The sequence below is a fragment of the Odocoileus virginianus genome, chromosome 9 (genome assembly GCF_023699985.2).
Source record: "Odocoileus virginianus isolate 20LAN1187 ecotype Illinois chromosome 9, Ovbor_1.2, whole genome shotgun sequence".
Lineage (NCBI taxonomy): Eukaryota > Metazoa > Chordata > Mammalia > Artiodactyla > Cervidae > Odocoileus > Odocoileus virginianus.
In genome coordinates this window covers 35,776,981-35,801,538 of record NC_069682.1, presented here as the reverse complement: position 1 = coordinate 35,801,538, position 24,558 = coordinate 35,776,981, and the positions used below count along the sequence as shown (strand labels likewise).

Sequence of the window (24,558 nt, the reverse complement as noted above, 5' to 3'; positions counted from 1 at the left end):
TGCAGGGCTTCTTGGCTTCCCCAACCCAGCACCTGAAGCTGCCCACTTCTCCCCCTGAGGGCTTCCTCCAGCACCACGGGAGGCTGATCAGCATAGAAGCAGCTGAGTACAGTCAGCCCTCCATATTGCACATCCCCACATCCCCAGATGCATCAGCTGTGGATCTGAGGCTGGCTGAGGCTGTGGGTGCCGCATCCATGGATACAGAGGGCTGACTCTGCTCCACAATTTCATATAAGAGACTTACACATCCATGGATTTGGTATCGGGGGTCCTGGAACAACTCGCCCTCAGATACTGAGGGATGAGTGTCAGATTTAATTCTGGGGGAGGGGAGGAATGTGAGGAGTGCATCCCCCCAACACCCCCCCCCACCCACACACCCCCCCTTCAAGCCCACCAGCAGGAGATTGGATCTAGTGACTAAACACCCAGCTTCCTGCCCCTGAGGCATGTTCCACACAGCCTATGAGACATCTCAGGTTGACCAGTTGTCCATGGCAGCATTTGTTACCTCTCATTGATGTGTCTCTGCCATTTTGTCTCACTTCCTTCCTTCCTTCTCTTGGAGGAAGTCCTGATTTACCTCCTGTGTCAAGTCCTTGCTTGAGGGTCTGCTGTTAGGAAAACTCCAACCAAGACACAGGCTCAACAGATAGGATTTTAATTCGTAATTGTTTTTCTTCCTGTCTGTGCTTTATTCCACAGGGAGCACTTTAGCTCTCCCTTAAGTTTCCCAAATATAGAAACAGGGGGCAAAGGGAAAACATGAGGAGCAAGGAGGGACACCTTGTCCCAACAATAGGGACAGGCTCAACTGGCCTGAAAGCTGCCTACCAGCAGCAGTTGCCAATGCCTCCCTAGTCTGGAGTCCCTAAAATCTCTCTGCTCACAGGACCTTGCAGTTAGGGGCGGAGATGGGTTTTCAGTTCTGAGCACAATTCAGCTTCTTCACGGGCAACAGCATAGCAGAGTGAAAGTGAAAGTGTTAGTCCCTCAGTTGCATCCAATTCTGTGCGACCCAGGTTCCTGTGTCCATGGGATTCTCCAGGCAAGAATACTGGAGTGGGTAGCCATTCCCTTCTTCAGGGGATCTTTTCCACCCAGGGGTGCAACCTGGGTTTCCTGCATTGCAGGCAGATTCTTTATTGTCTGAACCACCAGGGAAGCCCTGTAGCATAAGGCAGGAAGAGTAAATTGATTCTCCATTAGTGATGTCTGAAATGGGACCAGGAGGAGAGGATGGCGGCCAGTACACCAGGCATTTACAATCATTTCTATAAAGACTTGGGAATCAGACAAACTCAAAACTCAAACATTCAACCCTAACACTGAAGATTGCAGGCATCTTAATCTTCCTATCCTGGTCTCAGGTTCCTCAACTATGTAAGTAGCAGATAATGGGTACTATTCTAGAAAACTCTTACAGGGATTGCACATGATGATATGTAAAATCTCCTGGCACACTTCTAGCTCAATAAGCATTTGGTTTCCTTCACCACTGGGAGCCAGAGAGCTATTTAATAAAACATGTTTTGGATTTCTTAAGCAAATATATTATTTGCCAAAACTACTTAATATAGTTAATGGTGAAAAATCTCGAAAGGATTAAAACATTTTTTTTAAAGCTTTAAGATCATGAACCTCTCTCCCTCTGGCCACACCTCTCCTCTGGTTGAAGAAGTTTTTCCATGGAATTTAACCCTCGGGGCAAAGACATCTGATTCTGAACAAACTGTCATACACCCTTTGGAGTGTGGTAGCCCTAATTCCCAGCTCCATTAAAAACACAAGAAAGAAGATGCTAAGAAATGTGCTTGGATGACACATATTTTAAATAATTAACCATCAACTATGCAAGTTGAGACTGCGTCTATTAGTCAATTGCTAGATTTAGAAGGGGGACGGTCCCATATGGCAGGCTGAGACCACACCCCCATCTCAGGAACGCAATGCTCCCTCAGCGTGGGTATTCCTGCATGAAGACAGTGGGAAGCCAGGCCAGGAAGAAGTCACTTTAAAACCTAGTGCAAATGGTATAAGTGGTGGTTTGGAAAATATGCTAGGAAGTTAGCTGCCAAAAACCAAAAATGAGAGCAATTTAAGGCACTTTCCGTTGCCAGCAAACATCCCAGCGCCTGACACGATGCCCAGCACAGGCATACACAGAGAACATAGTTGTCAAATGACTTAATGATCTCCAACCCTTGTACATCCCCCCTGCACACCTGGCATGTCCACAAGTTAAGGTCTGAGAACTATAAATAGGAAAGGCAACTTTTCAGATCAGACAAGGGACAAGAGGCAAGAATCAAGGGCACAGTATGTTTCTCCCCGGAGGAATAACCTTCTGACCATGCCAGGAACAGAGTCCTCGCTCTGCACGGTTCTCAGGCATGAATTCTAGGTGTCATGGTTTAGCTGAATAATGCTTGTTACCCAAAAACACAGTTCATGTTTTTGTTATGAAGATTATGTATTAGCCGTGCAGGACTACACGACATTGTTGTTTTTATTAAGTCACTAAGTCGTGTCTCTTTTGTGACCCCATAGACTGTAGCCCACCAGGCTCCTCTGTTCATGGGATTTCCCAGGCAAGGATACTGGACTAGGTTGCCATTCACTTCTCCAGGGGATCTTCCCCACCCAGTGATTGATCACACTGGGGTTTCCTGCATTGGCGGGCAGATTCTTAACCACTGAGCCACCAGGGAAGCCCAATACACATTAGCCGTGAAAGTGAAAAAGTCAGTCAGACATGTCCAACTCTTTGCAACCACAGGGACTATAGCCTGCCAGGCTCCTCTGTCCATGGAATTCTCCAGGCAAGAACACTGGAGTGGGTAGCCATTCCCTTCTCCAGGAGATCTTCCAACCCAGGGATGGAACCCAGGTCTCCCACCTTGCAGGCAGATTCTTTACCATCTGAGCCACCAGGAAAGCCCTTATTAGCCGTGAGGAGTTGTTAAAAGCAAAAACTTACTGCTAAGTCTTCAGTCCACAATCAGTAGGTAAATAACACACATGAGGGGACTGGTGGCCAGCACATCCGGATTTTCAGAGCTCACCACCACCAAGGCATCAGTGACTCAGCCACCAGCAGACGAGCAACTGTGTAGTGGTGCTGTTCCTTGTCCTCCAGTGAGAAACCCATGTGACATTCTACAAGATGAGTAACCAAAAGAAGGACCCGGCCAGCAAGACGAAAGTGCAGCAAAGAAGTGGCAAGCGGGAATTCTGGAAGGAAATGTGACTCCTGGAGAAATGGAGCTGAAGGAGACACGACCTGCCGAGTGAAGAGATGCTGATACTCGTGAGGTTGGAAGGACTCGATGGATGCAGCCAGAGGAACCACGGAAGGCAAACTTAGGAACACAAATGAAGAGAGTGGTCATGACAAAAAGGATGGAGGCAGTGAGGCCAGCTCAAAGTTTTACGTGAAAGGGACTCCTGGAGATGCCTTGAGACACTGAACACACAGAAGATAAAATGTTAGGGGCCAACCCAGACTCAGAAAGTGGTGGGACAGCTCACCAAAACACATAAAAGATGCTCAGCCCGCACTATAAACGCTATTTCAACTACTCCCCATAAGTTTCTTTGTAAAGTACAAAGAAACCCTTTAATTCTTGGTATTTCTAATATTTTTAGTTAGGAACAGTAAATAAATACTAGTTTTACCATTCATTTCACTGTCCACTTAAAACCAAGGGTAAGGTAGGTTTTCATGATGTGACAAATAACTTCAAAGATCACAAAACCACCATCATTTTTCTCATCGAGTGTAAACACTGCTCGGCGTGGTTCCAGTTTGTGTGGTCATTTTTACCAACAGGGTCTGTACAACCCTGGTGGGTTAAAAAGATGCCAGGCACACAGAATTCTCTCTAAAAGTAGCTCGTAAAGAAGAGAAATAGGGAAACTTGGCCAAGAGACTGGTCCTGATCCCTGCCTCTGATAAACAGGCAAGATGCCAGCTGTGTAGTCAGTTTTCTCCAGGACTTCTTTTCGCCCCTCATTCTCGGTCTATGCTGCGCTCCGGAACAAAGACAAGAAAGAAAACCATTTGGGGCAAGGATAAACCTTTACCATCTATCAAGTACTCATTTGGAAAATAGGTTTCCCCCACTGAATGTTCTCAACTGTCTAAGGTATAGGAGACACTCCTCACCCTTATTTTAAAAAGAGAATTAAAAAAAAAAAGCCTGAGAGAAAAGAAAGCACTACCCCTAAACCACACAAGCAGGAAGACTCAGAAACCTAAAACAGTGCTGACCAAACCAACAGAAAAAAGCAAATGAATGCAAGCCACACATGCAACAAATTTTCTAGAATCCACATGAAGAAAGGAAAAAAGAAAAGGGAAATTAACCTTAGTAATTCATTTTAACTAACCCAGCATATCAGAAGTATTACCATTACAACACATTAGTCAATGCAAAATTATTAAGGAGATATTCTCACTCGTTTGAATGGAGTCTTTAAAATCTGGTGGCTGTTTTCCACTGACGGACACCTCCGTCCACACGCAAGGGCTTGACTGGCTGCCTGTGGCCCTTAGCTACCGTGCTGGACAGGACTGGGAATTGTCTTGTCTCCAGGAATGAACATTTCTGTGGCTATGGGCTTCATATTTTCATCCACAAAATTACTGCCTTGGCTATTGTAGTCTTGCCTCCTAAAGAGTGTACTGGGAAAGTCATAGATCTCTAGAAAGAGCTGAAGACACTGCAGGAATTGGATTTAAATTTTTTCTTTTTAATTTTCTTTTAGTCAGCAAACTATGAAGCCGAGTGACTGAGAAAGGGACTCTGGTGAGGATGGACATCAAGGTGTACAAGGATCAATTACTGCATCTGGGCACGAAGGTGCCTCATCACAGAAGGCCTCGCAGAGACAGCCAGTACCCCAGTGGTGTCATTGACTCTGCTTTCTAAGTGGTATATATTGTTCTATTTATATTAACATGTGGCTGATGAATAAATAGGAAACTGGCTTTTGTATACTGATCTTCTATCCAGCAATCTGGAAGAACTTCCTCATTAATTCTAATAATTTTTTAAATTAGAAAATCACAATGTTTATAACTAAGTTTATTTCTTTTTTTAAGTGATCTGCAAGTTGACCTCACTTAATTTTTTTTTTTTAATTGAAGTAGAGTTGGGGCTTCCCTGGTAGCTAAGCTGGTAAAGAATCTGCCTGCAATGCAGACCCCGGTTCGATTCCTGGGTCAGGAAGCTTTCCTGGAGAAGGGATAGGCTACCCACTCCAGTATTCGTGGGCTTCAGTGGTGGTTCAGATGGTAAAGAATCTGCCTCCAATGAGGGTCACCTGGTTCGACCCTTGGGTTGGGAAGCTCCCCTGGAGGAGGGCATGACAACCCATCCCAGCATTCTTGCCTAGAGAATCTCCATGGACAGAGGAGCCTGGCAGGCTACCAGTCCATGTGGTTGCAAAAAGTCGGGCATGACTGAGTCTCGACTAAGCATACACAGCACAGAGTTGATTTACAATGTTTCAAGTGTACAGCAAACTGATTCAGTTATACATACATAGATATATTTATTGTTTTGTCGTTTCAGTCACTAAATTGAATCCAACTCTTTTGCAACCCCATAGACTGTAGCCTGCCAGGCTCCTCTGTCCATGGGATTTCCCAGGCAAGAACATTGAAATGGGTTGCCATTTTCTTCTCCAGGGATCTTCTGCACTCAGGGGCTGAACCTGCATCTCCTGCACTGACAGGTGAATCCTTTACCACTGAGCCACCTGGAAGCCGACATACATACATACATATAAACATATATATATATATATATACACACACTACATACACAGTCTTAGATTCTTTTCCCTTATACATTATTACAAGATATTAAATATAGTTCCCTGTGCTGCGCAGTAGGTCCTTGTTGGTTATCTATTTTATATATAGTATTGTGTATCTGTCAATCCCAAATTTCTAATTTATCCCTGCCCCTTTCCCCTCTGGTAACCATAAGTTTTGTAACTAAGTTTATTTCTTGCAAGGAGATCCAACCAGTCCATCCTAAAGGAAATCAGTCCTATATATTCATTGGAAGGACTCATGCTGAAGCTGAAACTTCAATACTTTGGCCACCTGATGCGAAGAGCTGACTCATTGGAAAAGACCCTGATGCTGGGAAAGATTGAAGGCGGGAGGAAAAGGGGATGACAGAGGATGAGATGGTTGGATGGTACCACTGACTCAATGAACATGAGTTTGAGTAAACTCCGGGAGTTGGCGATGGACAGGGAGGCCTGGCGTGCTGCAGTCCATGGGGTTGCAAAGAGTCAGACATGACTGAGCGACTGAACTGAACTTATTTCTTGCACTGGAAAGCCTTCACCTTTGACCTGTCTTCTCAATTTATTACATTTGCTACAACTTCTGATAAAACATTGATCACAAGAGATAAAGAAAACTCTGGCCTGTTCTTAATTTTGAAGGAAGAGCTTTTAACATTTCTTAATTAATGATTACATATTTATTTCTAGGTTTTGATACTCTTTATGTGGCCATTAGTCCTGGTTTGCAGAGCTGAAGACAGAAATCAAGATAGAGAAAGACAATAGGTTTGAATTCTTAAATACTTTTATGCATCTGTTGAGATGATCACATTTCTCTTCATTTATCTGTTCATGAATAAAACTATATTTAGCTCAGTTCAGTCACTCAGTCATGTCCAACTCTTTGTGACCCATGAACCACAGCACACCAGGCCTCCCTGTCCATCACCAACTCCCAAAGTCCACCCAAACGCATGTGCATTGAGTCGGTGATGCCATCCAACCATCTCATCCTCTGTTGTCCCCTTCTCCTCCTGCCCCCAATCCCTCCCAGCATCAGGGTCTTTTCCAATGAGTCAGCTCTTCGCATCAGGTAGCCAAAGTATTGGAGTTTCAGCTTCAATATCAATCCTTCCAATGAACACCCAGGACTGATCTCCTTTAGGACGGACTGGTTGGAACTCTTTGCAGTCCAAGAGACTCTCAAGAGTCTTCTCCAACACCATAGTTCAAAAGAATGTATTAATGCATTTCAATAGATGAATAAACGTATTTTAAAATACTGAATAAAATTTTTAATATTATACCCCTTGAGGTTTTCAATCTCTTCTTCAGTCATGTTTTTAAGTAATATCTATCTTGAAAAATGCTAATTTTGAGATTCCTAGTATCTTGAGAGGAAAGAAAAAGAGACTTTATCATCTTAATCTCTGCTGCTAGTGTATCTATGAATCCCTTTTCATGCCTAATATTATTCATTTGTGTTGGTCAGGCTTGTCAATAAATCTGTGTATTTTATTGTTCTTTATAAAGAACCAAACTTTGGTTTTGGTAATTCTACTGATTATAACTTGGTTTACTATTTCATTGATTCTATTCTTATTTTTTATTATTTCTTTCCTTCTAATTTCTGGGGTTTTATTTATTTTTCTCTCCTCTAACTTTCTAAACTGAAAATTAACTCATTTATTGTTAATCTTCCTTTATTCAGATATAACAAAATATACCCTATTATTTTTTAATAAATTTATTCATTTTTAGTTGGCTAATTACATTACAATATTGTAGTGGTTTTTGCCATACGTATACATTGACATGAATCAGCCATGGGTGTATATGTGTCCCCCATCCCGAAGCCCCCTCCCACCTCCCTCCCCATCCCATCCCTCAGAGTTGTCCCAGTGCACCGGCTTTGAGTGCCCTGTTTCATGCATTGACCATGGACTGGTGATCTATTTCACATATGGTAATGTACATGTTTCAGTGCTATTCTCTCAAATCATCTCACCCTCACCTTCTCCCACAGAATCCAACAGTCTGTTCTTTATATCTGTGTCTCTTTTGCTGTCTCACATATAGGGTCATTGTTACCATCTTTCTAAATTCCACATATATGTGTTAATATACTGTATTAGTGTTTCTCTTTCTGACTTCACTCTGTAGAATAGGCTCCAGTTTCATCCACCTCTTTAGAACTGATTCAAATGCATTTTTAATAGCTGAGTAATATTCCATTGTGTATATGTACCACAGCTTTCTTATCCATTCATTTGCCAATGGACATCTAGGTTGCTTCCATGTCCTAGCTATTGTACACAGTGCTGCAATGAACACTGGGGTATGTGTGTCTCTTTTAATTCTGGTTTCCTCGAAAATACACCCTATTGTTATATAATGTAACACACTGTATATAACAAGGTTATACGAGTGTCTGTGATCAAAGAATTTAATCTACATGATGCCAACTCTGACCTTTATTATGGCCTGGTACAAGGTAAATTTTTATATATGTCCTATTTTATATATGTTGAAAATAATGTGTTATATATTTTGAGAACAGTACTCTATATATGTCCATCAGATCAAACCTTTGTTCAAATCCTCCCTATCCTTAATGATTTTTTTGATAATCTGATCAATGAGTTACTTTAAAAAGTATATTAATATCTCTCAATATGATTATGAATTCACTAGAGTCTTCAGTTTCTTCTTGAAAACCATCAGTTTTTGCTTTGTTATTATGGGACGATGTTATTAAGTGCTTGTGTGCGAAGCCGCTTCGGTCATGTCTGACTCTTTTCAACCCTATGGACCATAGTCCATCAGGCTCCTCTGTTCATGGGATTCTCCAGGGAAGAATACTGGAGTGGCTTGCCATGCCCTCCTCCAGGGAATCTTCCCGAGCCAGGGCTAGAACCTATGTCTCTTACATCTACCTGCATTGGCAGACAGGTTCTTTACTACTAGCGCCACCTGGGAAGCTCCATTAAGAAATTAGAAATTTAGAAATTTAGAATTACTACATTTTCCCAGTTAATTGTATCACTTACCATTAAACATTGACTCTTTATCCCAAAGAATAATCTTTGCCTTAAAATCTATTTTAATGAATAATAATATCCAATCTTATCCAATCCAATAGTGCCTTTGGGTAATGTATACCTACATCTATTAGTTTGGAAATCCTATATCCTCCTCTTGGAATTTTAGTAATCCCCATAACTTTTAACATGCACATTTAACTTAATAAACTAATAACACTGTAATCAATCAATATAGCCACTCTTCTTGGCAAAAATACAAAGATTTAAAATGTTTTTCTGATTATTGGCTCAAATTGATCATTCTTACAGGATTGCTATATATAATCTAAAATATTTTCAAATTCTTTATATATATAATTATACATACACACACATACATATACTATCTTATGACATTCTTCAGGGTTTAACTCTACCTAGAATTTCAGAAAAACCTGTGATGCTTCTCCTAGGAATCCCAGGGTGATCACAGTGTGAGACAGACTATTTTATTCATCTCTTGTGATGAGATTCCAGATCATGTAAAGAAGGGTTCCCAAATCACCTTGGGGCATTTCCATGGCCAGATGTTCTTGGAGAAGACTTGTTCCAGCCCCATCCAAGGCCCAGGTCAAGAGTCAAGCTTCCGAGTATCTTCTTTGGTGGGTAGGTTTAACATACAATTCCCTTTGTACTGATCACAGGGTTTCTCTTTCATGTCAGAGTCTCAGAAAACTTCGCCAATCCACTTTCACCCCCAGCCTGCCTTCTCCCTTCTCCATCCCTTACTGGGGTGGGCCAATGCCAGCAGAGATGAAGCTGTCAGGGACAGCACACTCCCTGGCTCTTCATCAGGCTCTCTGTGGACACCTCCAGCAATATCTCTTACTTCCTAGTAAGTTCAGCTGGGCTATGATACAATCCAGCTCTTGCCACCGTTTTCGACCAGGAGGATTATCAAGTGATCTTGTCTTCTGCACAAGAGTCACAGTGACCTTCTAAAAGGGCTCATCTGGGTATGTCACTTCCTTTCTGCTTTAAACCCTTCAAAGATTCCCCCTTGTTGGGCCTCCCATCTCTTGAAGGAGTACATTAGGTAGTTAGAATAGAGAAAAAGAATCCAAAATGGTGGTGGCTAAAAGACAAAGAAAGGGAAAAGCCTGCAAAAATGGAACAAAAGAAAATCCATGGACCAGAGTGAGAACCTCAGGTGAAACAAACACACCCCCTTCCTGGCTAGTCCTACTTTGCAGAGGACAGGCTCAGGGCTATTCAAATCCTAAAAGACGATGCTGTTAAAGTGCTGCACTCAATATGCCCCCAAATTTGGAAACCTCAGCAGTGACCACAGGACTGGAAGAGGTTAGTTTTCATTTCAATCCCAAAGAAAGGCTATGCCAAAGAATGTTCAAACTACCACACAATTGCACTCATCTCACACACTAGCAAAGTAATGATCAAAATTCTCCAAGCCAATTTCAACAGTACATGAACTATGAACTTCCAGATTTTCAAGCTGGCTTTAGAAAACATAGAGGAACCAGAGATCAAATTGCCAACATCCCTCAGATCATCAAAAAGGTGAGAGAGTTCCAGAAAAACATCTACTTCTGCTTTATTGACTTCGCCAAAGCCTTTAACTGTGTGGATCACAACAAACTATGGAAGATTCTTCAAGAGATGGGAATACCAGACCATTTTACCTCCCTCCTGAGAAATCTGTATGCAGGTCAAGAGGCAACAGTTAGAACTGGACACGGAAAAACAGACTGGTTCCAACAGGGAAGGGAGTATGACAAGGTTGTATATTGTCACCCCTGCTTACTTAATTTATATGCAGAGTATATCATGAGAAATGCTGGGCTAGATGAAGCACAAGCTGCGATCAAGATTGCCAGGAGAAATATCAATTACCTCAGATACGCAGATGCCACGACCTTTATGCAAGAAAGTGAAGGACTAAAGAGCCTTTTGATGAAAGTCAAAGAGAAGAGCAAAAAAGCTGGCTTAAAACTCAACATTCAGAAAACTAAGATCATGGCATCCAGTCCCATCACTTCATGGAAATAGATGGGGAAACAATGGAAACAGTGGCAGATTTTATTTTGGGGGGCTCCAAAATCACAGAAGATGGTGACTACAGCCATGAAATTAAAAAGACGCTTGCTCCTTGGAAGAAAAGCTATGACCAACCTAGACAGCATATTGAAAAGCAGAGACATTACTTTGCCAACAAAGGTCCATCCAGTCAAAGCTATGGTTTCTCCAGTAGTCATGTATGGATGTGAGAGTTGGACTATAAAGAAAGCTGAGTGCAGAATTGATGCTTTTGAACTGTGATGTTGGAGAAGACTCTTGAGAGTCCCTTGAACTGCAAGGAGATCCAAGCAGTCCATCCTAAAGGAAATCAGTCCTGAATATTCATTGGAAGGACTGATGTTGAAGCTGAAACTCCAATACTTTGGGCACCTGATGAGAAGAACTGACTCATTTGAAAAGACCCTGATGTTGGGAAAGATTGAAGGCAGGAGGAGAAGGAGACGACAAAGGATGAGATGGTTGGATGGCATCACCGATTCGATGGACATGAGTTGAGCAAGCTCCAGGAGTTGGTGATGGACAGGGAAGCCTGGTGTGCTGCAGTCCATGGGGTCACAAAGAGTCAGACCCTACTGAGCGACTGAACTGAGGCTCAGGAGGGAGTAGGCAAAGCTTACAAAAAGAGAAAGCCAAGACGGATTGAGGCCTCTCCCTTGGGGTCATCCTGCCCTCATGGTGTGAGGGTGTACTATTCTTTGTTTGTACTATCTGAATAAAACTCTGAGCTGTAACCAAAAAAAAGAAAAACTCCCCCTTGCTCTGAGGACAGACACCTGAATTCTTTTCCCCCCACTTTATTGAGATATAATGGACATATAACACTGTGGACATATAACATTTAAGGGGCACAACAGGATGGCTGGATACACACACATGCTGTGAAATGATTATCACAATCAGGCTGGTTAACACCTCCATCACCTCACATAGATGTGTGTGTGTACAGCGAGAGAATTCTCTTAGCAACTTTCAAGCATGTAATATGATATCATTAGTCAAAATCACCATGCTATGCATTAGATCCCTGAAATGTTTTCATCTTACAACTAGAAGTCTGTATCCTCTGATCAACATCTCCCCATTTCCCTGAGGCTCCTCCCACCCCTGGCGAACACCATTACATTCTCTATTTCTTTGACTTCAGCTTTTTAATTTTTATTATTACCTTCCCTGGTAGCTCAGGCAGTAAAGAATCTACTTGCAATGCAGGAGACCTGGGTTTGATTCCCAGGTGGGGGAAGATTCCCCTGGAGAAGGAAACGGCAACCTATTCCAGTATTCTTGCCTGGAGCATTTCATAGATAGAGGAGCCTGGTGGGCTACAGTCCATGGAGTCACAGAGTCAAACACAACTGAGTGACTAACACTTTCACTTTCATTTTATTACTATTTTTTGTGGCACGTGGCATCTTAGTTCCCCAACCTGTGATGGAACTCATGCCCCTGCATCACAAGCACAGGATCTTAACTGCTTGACCACCAGGGAAGTCCTGATTTTTTTAGTTTCCATGTATATGTGATCAAACAGCCTGAATCTTTCTCTGTCTCATTTCAATTAGTATAATGCCTTCAAGGTCCATCTGTGTAGACTCCTGAATTCTTACTGCAATGTAGCATCAGCCTGCCCACTTTCTCCCACACTCCTATGCTTGACTCCCTTCATTGCAGCACGTGGGTCTTTCACACTCAATCTCCATCCACCTCCAGGACGTGGGAGACACTGGGCTCCCTGCCTTCAGGAACTCAGTGCCAACTTGCTTCTCAGATGCTCCCTAGGTGCTCACGTCCTCAGAGAAGCTCTGTCTGACCTCCAAGCTAATTCAGACTCTCCCACTACATGCTCCTGCAGCACTTTCCTTTGTGAAATAAAATTCATGTCTTACGGCAAGACAAGAAAAATCCAAACATAAAAAATCCTTCTCTGTCCTTTGCCTTCCCCTTCTCCGCTCCGTGCACTGTGTATTTGCATTATTCATGGACCAGACCTCCCCATCGGCAGGAAGACCTGCTCAACCATAAAGAGCAACATTCTCCCAGGACCCACAAGAGGACTCCCTCCTTAAAAGATAACATTCCTTCTTGATCTTGTACGGGCTCACATGACCCACCACAATGACGCTTAGGTCTGGGTTATGTAAACTATCAATAATATGTTTTTTGATGTACAGCCCTCTGTCTTAAAAAAACTTACATAACTGTGTCTTGACTTCTAACAGGAACAACAGTTCTCAGAGCTTTCTGAGATGCTGGGTTCCTGGGTTAAAATCCTCAGATTTGGCTCAAATAAAAGTTTCCACTTCTTTCTTAGATTGACTGACTAACCGTTTGTCAGCACCTTCTAGATCTCAGCTCCTGTGTGTCTCTCTGGTGTCTGTCTTCTCAATGGACCCCAGCATCGGGACCCTCAGAGCTATGTCAGGGCCTGGCTTAGGGTGTCCATTCACTGAACACTAAAGGAGGACCGACTGATGATCAATGCAGAAGTCAACATCTCATTGCTGAAGGGAGGAAGGCTTGGATGATGGCTCAACAATGGAATGAAAGGAAGAGTCAAATGGGAGAGGCATCGGCAAAAAAGAATTGATGGTGTTTGGTAAGTGGGTGGAAGGATATTTTCAAAAAGCTATATATATTCTTAGAAGAAACTGGATTATCTGTATTTTAGATGTCTGGAGTATGAAATGTAGGAATATTCAGGTGCAGATGTCCAGTGGCAGCTGGAAATGTTGCCTGGGGTCCCAGAGGAGGAATGAAGATTGTGAACATGTGAACTGGGGAGGGGGCGGTGGATCACTGGAAGAAGATGTAGTGCCCGGGAAGGGGTTGGAAGAGTGGAAGGGAACCCCTCGGGCAGCATCCTGGGAGCCCACAGAAAGAGGGAAGAAGGGGAGCCAGTGAAAGACACAGAGAAGAGCCCTGAGAGGAAAAATAGGAACCAGAGAGGGCCAAGAAAAGAAGGTCTGGGTTTCCATCATGAGATGTCAAGGGCTGCAGTGGAGAATCGAGAAGAAATGCTTTCACAGTAAGTCTGAAGAGGCTCTGCAAGTTAAACCTTGCCATGAATGCCCCGGTCCTCTCATTTTTCATAATATTACACATCTTTGCAGGATAAACTTCAGGAAGGCAGGCAAATCAGAAGCATCTAGGATTCCAGGTCCTTCTGAACTGTGAAAAGTGTTAGCTTCAATTAGATTATGTTTAAAGCTTTCAGAGACTAAAAATAAAAGCATGAAGAAATTCCCAACTCTTTGCAGGGGGGAACTGTGTTCTGGAATTACATAGATTGCTTCCCACCTTCCATTCCCCCACCCCACAAGAGCTATGATTCAGAACCTTCTATGTTATTTGAGCCAATTTATTTCTGGTTCACGGAAATGACATTCCAATGTTATTTATATACTCAACATCTCATACATCATATATGTAAACTTATAAATCATACTTCCTACCCATTAATACAGGTCCTAGGAAACCACACAGGGTAAGTTTAGTAATTCTCTTCCAAAATAACACTTCAAGTTATTTGAAGAGTAAAAACCTTGCTTTAGTATAATAAAAACAAGACATTGAGCATCCCCAAATGAAAAACAAAAAAAAATTTATTATTGCTACTTATACATTAAAAAGGAACAAGGAAGGCACTTTTTGAACAAGTTTAATGCTTAAAATACTGGACTTTACTAATAAGGGTATTATTAGTAATAATAATACAGAAAAATTTGAACTTCAAGAGAAAACTAAGCATTGTCTAGAACACATCTTTCCAGGCTGTCTGATCCTACTTTTTCTTTGCCCTTGAGCTATTAATTAATTCAATTCTGTAAATTGATAGTAATGCAAAATAAGTATTGTCTACAAATGTAAATGTGTTCAGTGGATTCAACTGACTTCTCCCCACAACTGAGGAAAAGTCCAACTTTGCACATTCATTCCAGTATTCCTGATCCATCCGTATGTCTACTCCGGATTCTCCTCTGAAACACCTATAACATCTTACCGGATTCCTCATCCATAAGGATGAGCTCAATAAAATCTTTAACAGACGGTCACTTTAAATCTGTATGAGAGCTAAGGTTTACCATCTCTGAAAAATTATTATAAGGATGTTAAAAGGCAACCTATCCTTCCTGAACACTGGATTGTGTCGAAAACGTCAGCTGCAAACCCAATTGCTGACATCAGAGTCCTGGGAAAGACTGGGTCCTCCCCATAGCCCAGGCCTCTGTCGGCCGAACCCCAATTTGTTGGAGCACCTCAAACCCAACACCAGCAAAACTGACCTCATCCCACACCTGTCTGTTGACTCGATGGATGAGTATATGGATGAATGAAGTGGAACACCTACAAAAAACAGGGTTTTTATTTACTCCAACAGGGCCCACGCACACTTGCTCTAGATTAAGCCGTCACCCACCCCCAACCCCATCCCCCCCCCCCCCCCCCCCCCCCGTCTCTGGGTTGTAAACTAATCTTCCTCTCCGATCTGAGACTCCACGACACCCACTGCCAATCCCACGCCTCACCTCCCTCCCTCCACCTTTTCCAGGAAATCCTTTGAGTTTTAATTCTCAAATTAGAACTCCCAGTTGAGATGAAAGTCTTTGGTGGAGATCCGAGAGCATCACAACCCCCAGGGAGATGCTGAGGCCAAACACTTTTTCAAAGCACTGGTCTTGGGACCTTGACAGTATAACTGGGTCAATCAAAGACAGCCTTTCAGACCTCGCTGCCTGGTGGGATCAAGTTCACTTATTATTCAGCATTTCTACAGCCTGAAACATTCATTTCTCGGCACGGTTTTGCCAGCAAGACAAAGGGCAGCAATCCTGCAGTAAGATGAGACCCACAGTCGGAGAGGCTGATTCACTGCTCATCACGATCGCCTTCAATGAGAGCTAAATGTGCCCTGAATTCATGGCCGCCAGGTGAGTCTGGAAGGAGCATCTTAGCCATAAGGGATGGAGCTGTTAGTCGCTCATCAGTGCTGCCCTGGGGCAAACCCAGCTGCAGCACTTTTCCAGGATTTGGATTCAGATGTGCCTTGCCTGCCCCAACCTGAGTGAGACCAGGAGGGATTTTCCTGACCACCAGCCCCACCTTAGACCAAGAAAGACGAATGACATGAAGGGGAGCCAGGCTGTCCTAAGAAAGGGTCCCCAGCCTGAGCGGGGATGGCACGGATGTTGTTGGTGGGAGGGCACAGAACAAAACTGTTTCCTGGTGATACCTGAGGGGTCTGCACAGACCCTGGTGACTCAGAGCCCACGGGCTAGGCGAGAACACATGGCTGTCAGCTTTGACAGGCCCCACACCATATCCCTCCTCACGGCAGAAGCCCGGCTTGGCCCTCGCGTATGGGCTTCACAGATCCAGGTGGTTTGCTTTCCCAAAGCCTCTTGCAAGATTCTGGCAGGCTCATGGAGACCTGTCGATGTGACATGATCCACACTGGCGGGTCCAGAGGGGTCCTGTTTACAGGCACAGAGCAGCGAGAGGTGCTGGCCATCACTGGTCAGGTCCACGAGTGGTGCGGTCTCACTTCTGGTGCCTGCCCAGACCCGCTGCGTCTCGCAGACACCACCCTGCTGCTGTGAGCCTTAGCTGTGAATGGCTCCCACCTGCCCCCTTCCCCAGAGCAGCCGCCTCACCCCTGGGGGATGCCCTGCCCCCAGCTCAGGCTGTATCCCCCACCCACCCTGCCTCACCTGCTTCCTCCCCCCATAACACTCACCCACCCTGGGAAAGCAGGCTCTGCCAACCAGGAAGCCTGGACACCCTGTAACTCATCTGCTCACTCCCAAGGAGGATGAGTTGTTGCAGGCAGCATCCAGATGGGCTTCCCTGGTCGCCAGGAGCCTAGGTGCACGGCTGCACACATGCAGCTCAGACCACCACCATCCCTGGAGCCCCTGGCTCCCGAGAAGCAGGAGAACCCTGGAAAGCTCTACGTGTACACATTTCAGAGCCAGCCCTTGCCAAGCAGCGGGACGATGCTATTTCAGAATTTCAGAAGCTGCAGATCCGCTCCAATTAGGGCCGTGATGGCTGGTGGAAACACCACCAGCCCCTGCGTTCAGTGGCAATTACATAAACTCAGGGGGCAGCACCAATTATCACAGGGTGATCCAAAGCCCCGAAAGGCATCAAAGCGCCTTTGACGATTTTCAGTGGGGGGAAATGAACAGATTCATGCTTTATTAACACACATTTAGGGGTCAACAGAATCTTCTAAGACATTGGATGGTGAAAAAACATAAAACAGGGTGCATTAAACTGCCTCTCTCAGGTGTCCGGAGGTGCAGAGAGGAGATGGAGGAGTGCATGGATGAGGGCCCCAACCTGGGGACTGAGATGCTCCCCGGCATCCAAGGGATGGCTTCCAGTCCCGCACTCTGCAGTGGTCAAGGACAGAGAACTGGGGGCCTGCTCACCCCAGCCGGGACAGCCCATATCCAGTCCTGGGCCAGGGCTACCTGGATGCACAGCACTATGACCGAGGTCCCAGAGATCGAGCTGGCCTCTGCAGAAGTCCCCGGGCAGCAGCCCACACATGGGGACAGTCACCTACCAGAGGTACCACCTCCACTCCCAGGGAAATGCCCCTAAATAGGTGTCATCGGGGCTGGAGATGCAGTCAGGGTGTCCTGATTCCTGGGTCTCCTCCCCACCCTGGGACTTGGGGACCCCGGGCAGGGACACGGGGGTCAGGGTCCACAGGGGAGGAGGTGCCTGGGTCACCTCCCGAGGGTCCCCAGACATTTCCTTGTCAGATGCCGTGGCTCTGGGAAGACCTGTTCACTCTGCTCCTCTCCTTAAATAAGGCTTTTCTCTGAAGAGCTCCAGTGATGACGGGTCACACTGGCTCCCATGTAATTAACACTCTGCTCCATGCTGTGAGGCTGCATGCTGGCCTCGGGAGCTGTCCTCGCACACAGATGGGGGCGGGAAGACATATCCTTTCCAGAGATGCTGTGAGATGAGAGAAAGCAAAGTCCACAGAGAAGAGGAGCAGCAGAAAGGAGGGGGTGGTAGAACAGGAGGGAGGGAGGAGTAGGGAAGAATCCATGACAACAGCAGTATCTGTCATGGTGGTTGCTTCAGCCTAGAGAAGGCCAGGCGTGTGCCTTGGTGTGTCTCTCACCTGGCCAGTCCCCTGCCTCCACACCCAACAAGGGTGAGGACGCCATGGCGCCTGAGACTCCTCCATCCCTAAGTTCTACCCCCTCTTGGCTCTGCTTTGCCCACGAAGCCTTTCAGTCCGACAGATGGAACCACAGAGTTCAAGCACAGTCGTCCACTTTGCTTTAAAATCCAGGGTACACTTTACAAAGGCACATCCATGGTGGAAAACTACTTGTGAGGATCTACAAAAACCAAATATAGGCATGTTTCCCCCCCGCCCCGAGATCCCATGATTCCACAATGGGGGGCTCAGACGTCATCAACATGCACTCGGTGACCACAGAAAGGCACACACGACTCACAACAAACACTGGAAATGACTCAAATGCCCATTAGTTCTTACCAACACTAAGTGGCCATGATAATGGATCCCCTCCAACCAATCGAAACGGTGTAGCTGGATCTCCCAAGCACAATATTCGTTTGAAGAATATACACACAGGCTACAGTGAAATAACACAGAAACAGGCAAAACTGTGCTGTTAGAAGTTGGCTCAGTGGTGACTCCTGGGGTGACTAGATGGATCCACGAGGGGGTTTCGGCAGTGTAGGCCCTGCTCTATTTCTTGATCCAGCAGCTGCTGTTTCCTTTGTGAAAATTCATCAAGCTCTACACTTATGGTAAATATACTTTTCTGTGTGTCTGTATTTTGAAAGTTTAATATATGTATGTAAAATATGTGCACGTATATATATATATATACATGTGTGTGTGTGTATACATGTATATATATATATATATATACTTTTTTAAAGGTTTCAAAGTAACAAAATGAATCACACTCTCTGTATGGAAACCATCCTTGTCATTTCCAACTTGGGTTGAACATGGAAGGCAGCAAAAAAAATGTGAGAGGGTCTTAGACTCTGGAAATGAAGTCAAGGCTTCATCTGGGCTTCAACCAGAGACTCAGAAGAGGTGAGGCTGGGAGGGGAAGCAGGTGGGGTGGGGAAACCAGTGAGAAGGAGACGGAGTCAGAACCCCACATGAGAGCTGGGGGATTCACATCTCTCCACTCCACCCGGAGTCTCTCACGGAGGCAGATCTCATCTTGCCGATTTCAGCCACATGGACACTCCCACCATCAGCTTCTCATGCACATGACCCTGCATGTGTACTGAGGTGACGCAGGACCACAGGTGGGGTACCACACGAGGAGGATGTGTGGGGGCCAAACATGCACCCCAAATTCCAGCCCGGCCCCGCCAGTTCTCAGATGCCTCAGAGTCACTGAGAAGCTGAGCTCACATAGGACTGGAGCAGATGCTGACCCCAAGAGCACAGATTCCTGTGGTTTTGTTTATATTTCTGTAAGATGACAAGTGTTTTAAAATGAGGATTTATTGGTGTATACTTGCTTTACAATGTGGCATTAGTTTCTGATGTATAGCAAAGTGCATCAGCCACACATATACATATATCCCCTCCTTTTTGGATTTCCTTCCCATTTGGGTCACCACTGAGCAATGTGTAGGGTTTCCACGTCTTTAAAGGGACCCCACCCAGACCTCCTCCTAAGGTAATTCTCGCAGCATCCCTCTGCAGGAAGACTTACAGATGGCCGAGCAAAGGCAGGCAGCCAAGCTAGGAGATGAGCAGACGGTGTCACAGGCTGACCAAACCCTGACACCCCACCTGCCACCCAGCCCAACTCACCCCTGCCTGGCCAGCAACAGTGGACACCACAATTCCCACACCCTCCCCTTCCACTCCAGAAAGAACTCCACTTTACAAGGAAAAGGAATGAACACATGCAGCTCTGGAGACCTGCAGGGTCTCCAAACCCAAAATTTAAAGAAGGTTACCCCCAAAGGGGACCCAGTGTGATCACTGCGGTAGGTGGGGTCGAACCGATCCAGTGTGAGTTGTGTTGCTGTTAAGTCCTCATTATCATCATTTCAGGGCAAGCACCACATAATATAATGAATATTTCTTGTTAAAGTTAATTGTATGGTTTGGAAGTGTCTGGGCAGCTCCTCGGGGAAAGGAGAAAACCCTACTGCCTCAACTCTTCTCTAAGCAGTGAGGATGATCGAACTGCAGACACTTAAGTTACAGAACCAACCATCCCTCCCTCCCTTTCCTCACCTGCCTCCCTGGCAATGGGTCTTCTGTCACATTTGTTGGCCTTTCAATTGCTCACTGTAAGCTTGTTTCTTATCTAAAAATGTTGCGGGGGTGAAGAGAGAAGCTTACCGTGAAATACAGGCCAGCCTACAGCCTCTCTAGGGATGGGTGGAGACCCCCCAACACGTCCAGGAGCTGCCTGCTTCCCCTGAGTTGTTTTTTTGGTCCCAACTCACATCACTCACTATCAACACCACACACCCCACTTCAAAGTTATAACATTCTCCCAAATCACAGTAGACACCACGTTTCCTAAGCTCTGATGCTTGCTCCTTGGAAGGAAAGTTTTGACAAAACTAGATAGCATATTAAAAAGTTGTAGCCATCTTTTTACACCACACCATGGCCCATAGAAGTGGAAGCAGTGACAGATTTTATTTTCTTGGGCTCCAAAATCACTGTGGACATTGACTGCAGCCACGAAATTAAAAGATGCTTGCTCCTTGAAAGAAAAGCTATGACAAACCTATACAGCATATTAAAAAGCAGAGAAATCACTTTGCTGACAAAGGTCCATCTAGTCAAAGCTATGGTTTTACTTTCAGTCGAGTATAGATGTGACAGTTGGACCAGAAAGAAGGCTGAGCGCCAAAGAACTGATGTTTTTGAACTGTGGCACTGGAGAAGACTCTTGAGTCCCTTGTACTGCAAGAAGATCAAATCAGTCCATCCTAAAGGAGATCAACCCTGAATCTTCATTAGAAGGACTGATGCTGAAGCTCCAATGCTTTTGGCCACCTGATGCAAAGAGCTGACTCACTGGAAAAGACCCTGGTGCTGGTAAAGATTGAGAGCAGGAGGAGAAGAGAGACAGAGGATGAGATGGTTGGATGGCATCATCAACTCAATGGACATGAATCTGAGCAAACTCCAGGAGATGGTGAAGGGCAGGGAAGGCTGGCATGCTGCAATATATGGGGTCGCAAAGAGTTGGACGTGACTGAGTGACTGAAAAGCAACAATAACAACCAAACCATATGTAAAACTAGACAGCCAGTGAAAATTCACTGTATGACACAGGAAGCTCAAACCTAGTGCTACACGACAAGCTGGAGGGTGGGATGGGGTGGGGGGCGAGAGGGAGGCTCAAGAGGCAGGGGACATCACACACCTACAGCTGATTCATGTTATATGGAGAAACCAACACAATATTGTAAAGCAATTATCCTCCAATTAAAAGCAAATTTAAATAAAAGAATAAAAGAGACCCCATGGAGCTCCCTCACCCCTTCTACCACACGCAGACATGGAGAGAAGTTGGCCATCCATGCACCAGGAAGAGGGCCCACACCATATACAGAATCTGCCACTGTCTTGACCTTGGACTTTCCAGCCTCCAGAACCACAAGAAGTTAATGCTATTTCAACAATGCCCACCCCTTCTTCCAAAGCATATGTGGTGCAGCAACAGGAGTTAAGACCCACCCCCCCCCCCCCAGGAGGAGTAAGGAGTCAGGCAACAGGAACAGACATGCATCAGGGGACGCACCTGCCACCAGCCCCGCACGGCTTCAGGAAGCTTGACTCAGTGCCCTGTGCTGGAAGGGGAAATGGTGAGAGAGGGTGGGGGGCAAGGGGCCAGAGAGGCGAGGGGCCAGAAGGGCGGGTATGAGGTAACAAGAAACTGGACCTGAAAGGGGACGGAGAGCAAAGATGAGGAAGGAACTGAAGGAAGATGTAGAACTCCAGCTCAGAAGGTATAGTGAAGACACGGGAACCTGGAGTGCTTGGGTATCACACTTGGGTACCCAAGTGGGACGGGATCCTGATGGAGGAGGTAAGTCCATGAGTTTTATTTTTGGCAACATTCATACTTGAAGATGAAGACAGGCATCTTAGTAAAAATTAAATGTTACCCTGGAGTGGCAGGAGGCCATCCCATAAGGAAAGGAAGCCCAACTTCCCTTCCACCCCAAGGAAGTCTGCATTTCCCTCCCAACAGCCTCAGGCCCTTGACAGAGCAACAGAGCTTCAGGAACAAGAAAGGTCTCTATCTTGACCTGTCAGAAGTACAGTCACTCAAGGTGCAAACTGTATGCTTGGGGTTTGTTTCTGTGCAGAGGGAGAAACCCCATTGTCTGTCTGCTCCATGGTTTGTGGCAGTGCTTCTCAAACTTCCATCACACACAGTAGGAGACCTTGTTGGAACCAAGTTCCCTGGCTCCTATCCCCAAAGATTCCAATTTGGCAGGCTGGGGTGGAGCCTCTGACCTGGCATGTCCAACAAGCTCACAGGGATGGCCGGGTGATACAGATGCTACTGATCCAAGGATCTGGCTTTGAACATCACCAGCTTCTAGGAGCAAAAATTTATGACATGCAGAAGAAATGTATCGAGCTGTGCAATCTCGATGGCTCTGTGAAACCAATGGAGAAGCACATTTATAAGAGTAATTCTCATGAAATAAAAATGACTAATGATCCGGGGCTGGCTCAGCAGCAAACCTACATAGGTGTAACTGTAAATGAGTCTTTGAAGGAAGCATATTTCCAGTATTTTCCAGGAGGGTAGTGATTTAAAATTAATGATAGAATTGGAGAGTTTTAGCACTACCCGTGTAAAGACAATTTACATGGACAAATTCACAGCTTGGCATACATGCTCCCATTTTACAGATGAGGAAACAGAGAACAGAGGTGAGTCATAGTTACAGGAGTGGAACCAGAACCCATGGTTCCAGACTCACTGTCCAGCACACCTGTTATAAACAAGAAGAGCCAACTTTCTTATCCGTGGACATTTTCACAGCAGAAACTATAAAGATGCAGGAGGATCGTTAACATTTACTGTCCTTCGAGGTGGAACGGGACAGATGAGTACTGCACAATATCAACATAAAAGATTTCATTCCTGGTGTCTCCTAAAATAAACCTTGAATTGGCGCTGACACTCAGAACATTTGTCTGAGGAGTGCTCCCAGGCAGGCACACCTCTCACCTCCCCTTCCTCCTCCTTTCCTTCTCACTCCACCTCTCGAAGCACTCAAAAAACATTTATAACACAAACATCAAAGTGAAAGAGTAATCAAGGGACACTATGGGACCCCAGAAGCCCTCAGGAGTATCCCTTCCCAGGCTGGACAAGATGTGTCCATTTATGGCTTTCTTGGCTCAAAACTGAAAGATGATGTTGTTCTGGCCATCTTAGGCAAAACAACTGTCCAGATCTGCCTCCAAGGGGACATCCTTCTCCTCCCAGGCTTAGAGCTGTTGTTTGCAATTCTGCACACGCTGCTGGCTTGGCGGACCACAGGGAGCCTGGGGAGATCCCCTCCCCCAACCCCAGACCATTTGCCACTCTTGCGAAATTGAGTCAACGGATAAAATTTTGTTTTTCCTTCTTATTTTGTTATCAGAGAAGCACTCAGCGTGTAGGAAAACCAAAGCAACTGTCAAGAAGGGAAGATAAGAAAAACAAAATGTCTATTTAAAAAAGTGAAGGTCATCGTGTAACATGTTTTCAGGCGATGACTTTGTCTGATACTCATGACCCTCTCAATGTGTTTTCCAAGTGGGTGTTTCTTCTTTGCCATCACTGTCCCATGAACACTTTGTTTTTGCCTCCAGTTCTTGTAGCGGTTTCGGGGGTTTCTGATGAGGAACAATTTTCAGTGGAAGGACAATCTGAGGTGGACATAGGTGGGGACACTTGATGCCAGGCAGAGAATGTTTTATGAATAAATTAAACAAAAATTCAAGAGCTATTCAAAACACTCTAAGACAGGGACTCTGGTGGATGGAGCTCTTACAGAGAAACAGGTGGGAGCCCTGTAACTCCACAGGAACTGTCTGCAGATCTACCAGTTAGCCCAGAACCCACTGGATGACTAGAACCACAGTTATGACTAGAGATTGTAATAGATTCATGCACAATGGTGTTTCATTAATAGTAATCAAATATTTTAAATAACCTAAGATATTTTTAGTAACCAACAATAATTAATTATATACATGCATATTTAATATATTCTATAGGTTTATCCTACACACTCAGTGGAATGTAAACTGGTCCGTGAAATGGTAATTATAAAACACTGACGGTTCTCTTTATTTAAAATATGTTAAATCCCCAAAATGTAACACAAAACATATCTATAAGTCAAAACCCCAACATAAAGCACTGTATTTATTTTATAATGACCACCTATCTTTTATGAGGGGACCATTCAGTACATGAGGAATATTTACTAAATATACAAAAATGTTTATGCATATGAGCAAATACTAGAAGGAGCACTGAAAATTAACGTTTGATCTTGGATAATTTTAACTCACCCTAGAGAAGGAAATGGCAACCCACTCCAGTATTGTTGC

General features: G+C 44.9%; 1 protein-coding gene across 3 annotated transcripts in view; it reads right to left on the bottom strand.

Moving 5' to 3' along the window:
* SLC24A3 (solute carrier family 24 member 3) overlaps positions 1-24,558 on the bottom strand; it is a 421,173-nt gene that overhangs the window by 375,780 nt on the left and 20,835 nt on the right. The gene's annotated exons all lie outside the window — the stretch shown is intronic.